We start from the raw sequence: 8,409 nt of genomic DNA on the forward strand, positions 1-8,409 counted from the left end.
CCTCTCTTTCAATTGCCAGAACATAGTGTCCAGGGGACAGTGTCACTCTTTATGTCTCCACATTTTTCGGCCAAATGTGTTCCCACCGTCAGTCCATTCAATTCTCAAAAGAGCCACATGAAATAGGTTTGTTAAGTGCTTTGTTGGAGATGAAGAAACGGGCTTAAGGGGATAGCATTTTTAAGAAAGGTCTCTGGCAACAGCATAACACCCAGATCGGTCCCTTATAACCACAAAGTTCCGTTTCTCACACAAGCTAGGCCTTGGCAGAGAGTTGGGTGTGGTTCCATGTTGTCTACAATCAGGAGCGGAGTGGGGAGCTGATTTGGGGGTGGAGGTGTTCTCATGGCCAAGAGGAAAGAGCAAGAAAGCTTTCTCTTAGAGTATCACTTTTGCTCACTTTTCACGGAGCAAATCAAGTGCCACCCTCTGCACTCCGTCAAGGGCATGGGAACTGGAGGACCCAGTCAAGGGCCTGCAGCCACGGCTGCTGGTGCCACTGAGTAAGCTTCGGACAGGGCAGGGGAGCGATTATGCCGGCTGCCATGGGGCCAGTGGGGGATGGGGGACTGGAATTCAAAGGCTCACCTCTCAGGTTCCCACCCTCTGGTTCTTTCTACTAACTGCATTCCCTCTCTAAGCCCTACACAGGATTTGGACCCCTCTGATGGACCTCTGATTCCAGGACTGTGCCTTGTCTTCCTAGTCTTTGTCTGCATTTCTGTTCCATGTGGTAAAGGGCCACTTGGGAGCCCCGGGTTTCCCACCTGCAAAAATGACCTCTGGGCTGGGCCTCAAAGACCGAATGACCCAGTGATGTTAAAACACTGACTCCCGTCCCGCTCAAGCTCATTATCAGCTATATTATCATATTAGCTCATATCAATTCTGGATATATTAATTTGGCCTGTTGACCCACCCTCCCTGGATCTCCAATACATTTGGTCTCTCCACGAGGATCTTCACACTTCCGGGCTGCTTGCTAGTTTCCATCACCCCACTGTGAGGTACTAACATACTTCACAGACACATGGCAAGCATAGGAAAGAAAAGAGGGCTGATCTCCCTTATGAAAAGGGTCTTCCCAGAGCCTTCCATCCAAGGGCATGTGCTGGAGGAGGGGCCATCCTCCTCCATCTGCGATGAACCTGCAGAAGCGAGGGCTCATCTCCAATTCTCCAGTGTTTGTACTCCTTCTTTTTCCATGTCCTATTAGCAAGAGTCAATTTTAGGAGCTGCAACGGCCAGGTCTGTGCAAACAAATTTTCTAATGATAACCGGACTAAATAGTTTGCCCAAGAAAAAACAGTGCTTTGTAATTGGCAAAATGCCCTCTCCAGGGGGTTTGAGGCTTGTAGGGTACTTGATGTGGATGACAATGAGATGTCTGGGGTGCTACTCCAGGGGTCTGGCCATTTAATGCTTACACCTGACAACCAGAAGGGAAGCAGAGAAAACAAACAAAAGCAGGATTACTACAAATAAGAGAGGCAATTCAGACTACCCAGAATCTAAAAGAGTCCATGAGGGAAAAGCACTACCAATTCATCCCTTGGCTATTATTATCCTTAAATTTGGCTCCAGTCCCTTTTCATATGCATATAAAATCTAAATGCTTGCTTACACAAATTTGGGTATTCAGGTTTTAAAAAATTAACTCGAGTCAGGGCCCCTGACTGGCTCACTAGAGCTACCTTGCAGCTCTTGATCTCAGTGGCAGGTTCATGTCCCATGCGGGGCATAGACATTACCTAAACACCAAAAGTTAACATTGATAAGGGTTCTTCATAATCTTTGTTTCTGATGGCTGAATAATTCTCTTCTGAGAGGATTGTTTACATGTTTTGTAATTTACTTAGCCCAACCCCCTTAATGCTGAACATTTTAGGTGATTTTTATTTTATACTTTTGAAATTATAAAGAACACTATTCTGAACATATTTATACATTGATATTTATGCATAAGTAGGAACTTGTGGCTATCTTATTTTTTTAGGCAATGAAACTAGATTCCCATCCCAAGAGTAGGGACATAAAAATCATATTGCCTATTTCCAGAAACCTAAGGAAAAGTGTTAATTTTCTTCAGTGTTTTGGAATTTATAGGAAAGACAACACCTTCAAGAGCTTATGACAGTATCTGCAACCTACAACAGGAGATGTTATCAGACTAAAAGTTGGATGAAGTGTCTTTCATATGTATGCACCCTATTCGTGGGAAAAGTGGATCCTCCCTAAAGAACTGTTAAAAAACAAACTCAACTGAGGAAATTTTAAAGATCTTACTGGCTTTATTCAAGGTTCCATGAATCAGACAACATCCAACCTAGCAGACAGAAATGAGCTCTGAGGAACTGCGCAGAAGCAACTCAGAACAAGGAAATTATGCTGGACACTAAAATCAGGTTGGGTATCCCAAGGTCACTTCATTTAAAGGATGGTGGATTATCTATCTGGCTGGCGCGGATCAGGCGATTCCTGATGGACTGGCTTAAGATCTATTTCTGGGAAAGTAAAAAACTATAATTAAAAGTCTCAGTTTGGTGACGTGAGGCTTAAGTTTCGGCTTCATGTTGTGGGGCTTAGCATAAGCGACTCCATTTTGAGCATGTTATCTTGTTTTAACAAGTTGTTATACATTTCTTTGCTAATCTCGCCGTTAACTTTATTTCCAGTATGCTGTTGCTATTTAAGATCATATTTAAAAAGAGTTCTAAGCAATGTGGAAAAAAAAAAGAACACAATATTGTACACATTACACAAAATAGCACTTAAAAAAGACTGGAAAGAAAGGCATCTGAGGTTAAAAGTGTCTTGAGTAGTAGGAATATATATATTATTTACCAAGCTAGATTCTATGGGGTTTTTAAAAAACATCTTTTTCAGGAAAAAAGATTTTATTTTAAGTAATCTCTGTAGCCAACATAGGGTTCAAACACACAACCCCGAGATCAAGTGTCATGCACTCCCCGGAGGTGAGTCAGCCAGGCGCCCCATGTTTTTTGAACATTCTATATTTTCAATAATGAGCACGCATTACTTTTATAAACCTAATAGGAAAAACCATTAGCTTTGGAAACTGAAAAGGCAATGCAAGTGAAGGTCAAGCTGCGTGTGGCCAGCACCATTCATTGCCATCAGGAAACTGGAAACAGAAGCACAAGTGCTTGTACCATTTACTAGTTTGCTGATCACTACCATGCATTAGATGTTGGCTATTTTGTCTACAAAGCATCAGCCTTCTTAATGTAGTTAGTGTAGTCACATGCAACATTTAAATACTGAGTATATTCCCAGGACAGGTATGTTTCCAATTTTTTCACTTCAGGAGCTGATGGCTGCTCTGTGGGGGAGGTAGGCTGGCACAGGAGGTAAGAGGTCTGCTTTGTGGGGTGTGGGAAGCTGAGGTGAGCTCCACGCTTAAGAATCGCCCTATTTGTTTTTTTGGTTTTTGTTTTTGTTTTTTTCTTTACCTTTTTCTCCTTCTTGCAGGGCACTTCCTGGGTATGGAGTTCTTTTCTCATTTTGATTGATGTGTATAGCACAATATCCAGGCACTTAAAAATGTACTCAGATATCGTGATAGACATAGTTCCAATTAGTGAGACATGTTCAACCATATTTTTAAGACTTTTTAAATGGCGAACCCACGGAAAATAAACTCAAAGATTTTAAAAAACTGTTTCCCTCCCAATGGTTATGCAATGCAGCACAACCAAATTCTGAGTTTCTGAGTCCACCCTCCATGAAAAATACCTCCATGAAATTAAACTACCCTTCTTATGCCTCTGTCTTAGGACTGCTGTATAAAATATAGGATATCCAGCTGAATTTTGATTTTCAGATAAACAACAAAGAATTTTTAATATAAATGTCTCAAACATTGTATCCTACTTTCTCCACCAAGCAAAGCAATCCCTGACCTCCAGTTAGAACAGCTAGTCTCTGGAAGGGAAAGTTGGTCAGGACCTTATGCTGTAGGGTATAGATGAGAGCACACTAGGCAGTTTGGACAAATGGCCCATTAGTTGCTTTTCTCAAGGCCAGGATGGTTTTCCTTCTTTTGAGTCTGTCTGGGAACCCACCAAGGGAAGGCTACCCTGTAATCCTTGGCACATTCTCACCTCTAACGTGGACAAGGATCCTGGATCCAGAGCCTGGGTGAGATGAACAGATGAACAGTGAGGGGCAGGATTGGGAAGGATGGGGGAGGAGGAAAGAGCTGCAGCCCGTGGGATTGTGATCCCACCCCCAAACCTGACTATTAGTCAAGTTGCTAAACCCACAAAGTGCTTGGTGTAAGTGGATCTCTTACCCCACTGAAGCAGCTGCACTGCGTCAGTGTGTCTGAGGGAAGGAACAGAAGCAGCTCACACAGACTCACAAACACTTAGCAGAGACTTTGGGAGGGGAGCCCCTGGGAAACTACAGGAATGGTGGAAGACCAGAAGATCCCCCCTGACATCTGAGTCCTGGTTTTACTTTTATTTATTTTATTTTTTTAAGACTGTGTTTATTTATTTGGCAGAGAGCAGGTAAGATAGCAAGAGAAAGCACAAGCAGGGGAAGCAGCAGAGAGAGAGAGGGAGAAGCAGACTCCCCACTGAGCAGGGAGCCCGAAGCAAGACTCCATCCCAGGACCTTGAGATCATGACCTGAGCCAAAGGCAGATGCCTAACTGACTGAGCCACCCAGGCGCCCCAGGGTCCCGGTTTTAGAGTAGACAGAGCTCTGCATATAATGGTATACAGTTGCATGGATTCAAATCCTGTACCTATTAGCTATGTGATCTTAGATCTATCACTTAACCTCTCTAATCCACAGATCCCACATCTTTGAAAAGAAAATGTGAACACCTGTATCCAAGGTGTCCTTGAGAGTTAAGTAAGACATCGTGGTGATGCCCCCAGTGCACAGTAAGTGTTTCCAAAAGCTTTACCTCCATTTCTCTCAGGTTTTCTATTTCCAGGAGATAGATGTGTTAGAAAAGTTCATTGGGTTGGCAACTAATGGCACACAAACATTGCAGTGAGCAAAGCCTTGTTTCCCCACCACTTTCAGGCTGCGGATGAGAAGGAAAGGAGAACAAGATGAAGTCCCAAGAGCGGGTTTGGGTACAGGGACAAACGATGCAGCTGATATACGCCTGCCCTCATTTCCGTGTGCACGCACACACGTGTGCACACATGCACACACGCATGTACCTGCTTCATCCGTCCTCCAGCCAACTTTCTAAAAAGAGTTCAGTAGTTTAAAATATTCATAGCAAATCTTCTCTCAGTTTTTGGCATAATTGAGTAATCCAACCACCGAATAAAGAAGGACTTGATATTTTTGGCTTCCTAGAAACTGTAGGGGAGGAAAACACTTCCTTCTACCCTTCCAGATTCTGCAGCTAGTTTAAGAATTAAGTTGACCTAGGACAGATTAATCAGGAGGAAAAACTCCCAACTTTGATTACGTACGTACTCATGAGGTCTCACAAAAATATGAGACCAAGGTGATTCTCAGATGACTGAGATTTACACAGCACCTTGAGGTAAAGGAAAGGGTGAGGGTGGTCATGGCTTTGAGGCGGAAGGAGACAAATTCTGGCCTGGGTGAGAGACGGAAGTGAAAACAGGCACAACCAGTAAATCCCAGGAGCCTTGTTGTGCAGATAAGGGCCTCTCAGGTGAAAGACCACATCTGGTAGCTCTCTTCCTGGTGTATTTGCTAAGGGAAATTTCCTTTATAAATGTAAATTTCCTCTGTAAGAGGGGAAGTACATACTTTTCTTAGGGGTCTTAGGGGGCAGTGAAGAGCTTTTCCTGTGCCCGCTGATTTTCTCTCCCCTTTGCCTCAAATAATCCATATGCCAAAGTGTCATATTTGGGGGCAGCCTGTTCTGAACCCTTTACATTTTTTCAGCATGAAAGAACACAAAATGTATAACCTTGACCAAACTTTACTCAGAAATATCAGCGTGCTCACAATAAGGACTTTCTTAGGGCTGCTAGTGGGGATCACTGCCTCCTCAAATCCATGGGGGGGCAAACCCCCCAGAGCCCCAAGAACAGAATTCAGTCTATCCTGGGGGTGTCCGACAGCTCAAGAGACTGAAAAGAAAATGGGATTGAACAAGTTTTCATCTGAATGCTGAGGAACCCCAGTGACTTGGACTTTTTGCCCTGGTTAGGTGTTGGGTGGAAGCAAGACTGGGGCAAAGACAGCTCGAGGGGAGCTGGGCGGGACCAGGATGAACTGCACACTCCAGATACCTGCAGCACAGGTGCCCTGTCCCCTCCTCCTGGGAACTGGGAGCTACAGGAGCACCTAGTCACCATGCAAGGGAACGGGGGAGGGTAGGGGTGACCGTGGATCTCAGGTCTGGAAGGTTTTGATCGTGGATAGGACGTCTTATCAATGCCAGGCTTGCTTCCGATAGGAGCACTCCCCTAGCATAGATTTAACCCAGAAATTAGGAACGCAGACAATTGTTCGTGTCCCCAGTGGCTCTGGCCAGAAACAATTATCCGCTTGGCTCATTAAAACAAGTAACGAATGCTAATTGTCTCCACAATTAGCCAAGTACTGGTTCAGCCACTTGTGCCTACAGTACGGGATTGCGAGAGTGGCTGGCAAGAGGAGGACTTAAATTCAGCCCTAAATAGTCTGTCATTTTATTTTTTTTTTCTCTTTATGCAGGGAGTGTGGGGTGCAGGATATAAAGAGGGAGCTTGGTCAAGGTGACCCTGACGCTATTTTCTAGCTTTCAGATATGGAGATTTGTGGTGAAAGCAAATGCATAGACTCATAGAGGATCCATTTCCTCTGAGTCTACATAATCAGGAAAGTCCCTGGAGGGAGGAAGGAGAAGGAAGGAGAAGGTCCCTGGAAGGGAAGGAAAGGGAGGAGGAGAGAAATGCCACCCACACAAGGCAACATTCCCTGAATTTCTGGAAGTTTCCTTAGGCCCTACCAAGGTTCTCTGAGGGCTCCATGAGACACTGGGGTGGATATCCCATATTGCTGGATAAGGTCCTTCCTATGAAGACACCAGCAGAGGGAAGATGGGACAGAAGGCAGAGGGCCGTGCAGGGAGTTGCAGGGCGGGGGGGAGGGAGGGGCGGTGGAGTTGGCTCATACGCTCATACTTCCCTTCTGAAATTGCTCAAATGATGAAACTCTGGCTCTCCGCCCAAACATCCCCATTCCTCCCTTTATTCTGCATTTATGTCTAGCTTGATTTTCTATTTTGCCCAGATCTTCTGAGGACCTTGTCGTATCAGTTAATTTCCAGTGGTGAAGCACCAAGAGCCCATGCAGCTCCTGCCCAGAGAGGACAGGGTGTGTCCCCTGCGAGGAATAGCAAGGGGATTCAAGCCCTCTGCCCTTCAGAACAATACACTGGAGGGCAACCGAGGAGAATGGAAGGGAGGTTAATAAAAGCAAATACAAGGCAGGAAGTAGAAAGAAAGCAAGCAAACAGGAAAGAAGGAAAGAAGGAAGGGAAGGAAGGAGATTTTGTCTGAAGGCTCCCAAGTGAGAAGTTACTGGAGGCAAGGATACCCTTCTTCTCTCTCTGCTCCTGCTTTTCTGCATTGCACGTGTACCCGTCTGCTGCAGATCTGATTGCCAGATTTATCCTAATATCCTAGTGATGGATGAAAGTTGAAATATTCATCAGCCCTGAAGTATTTATATTACAAAAATTAATAGTTGAAAAGCACCCTGATGACTCTCTCCAAGGAGATCCAAGGTTGTAGTCAGTGTAGACATCCAGTACTGGCTGGTGTCTTAACCTCAATGACACTTGAACGAAAAAAGTAACAGTACAAATAAGTATCAAATTTGTGCCCATTTATTATTGCTAAATTTTATATTTCATGCCACTTTTTGTTAAAGATTTTACTTATTTATTTGACAGAGAGAGAGAGAAAGCACAAACAGGGGGAGTGCAAGCAGAGGGAGAGGGAAAAGCACGGTCCCCACTGGTCAAGGAGCCCGATGTGGGGCTCGATACCAGGACCCTGGGATCAAGAGCTGAATTAAAGGCAGAGGCTTAACTTACTGAGCTACCCACATGCTCTTCATGTCACTTTTATATTCAGGAAATTTGCTGAGCAAAATGCATAATTAAGTATGATTTAGTTTTTATATATTAAAAAAAAAATTTCATGGACAAATTTTGCAACTCACATTTGTTTGAAGGATCCAGCTTGCTCTGTAATTGTTAAAATTTTTTCAAACTTCTAGTGGGAACTGAGAAGCCTACTAGGATTATCAAGAGCTTTTTTCCCTCTTTGATCAGTGAACTCTTGAACAACACTGGGACCCTGGAGGGGATAGAGGTTACCAGTGCTGGGGTGCTGATGGGTTTTCCACTCTGACAACAGATACATAGGTGAGAGGGTGAGAAGGTGTGTC

At 44.3% G+C, this 8,409-nt stretch overlaps 1 long non-coding RNA gene across 1 annotated transcript; it reads left to right on the forward strand.

The window, feature by feature from the left end:
- Window positions 1–372: 372 nt before the first annotated feature.
- Window positions 373–7,827, forward strand: LOC116597474. The gene is made up of 4 exons (XR_004288622.1): window positions 373–503; window positions 2,301–2,405; window positions 4,825–4,916; window positions 5,062–7,827. It is a non-coding gene; the product is annotated as an uncharacterized LOC116597474 (long non-coding RNA).
- The last annotated feature ends 582 nt before the right edge of the window (window positions 7,828–8,409 follow it).

Source organism: Mustela erminea, chromosome 8 (assembly GCF_009829155.1).
Source record: "Mustela erminea isolate mMusErm1 chromosome 8, mMusErm1.Pri, whole genome shotgun sequence".
Lineage (NCBI taxonomy): Eukaryota > Metazoa > Chordata > Mammalia > Carnivora > Mustelidae > Mustela > Mustela erminea.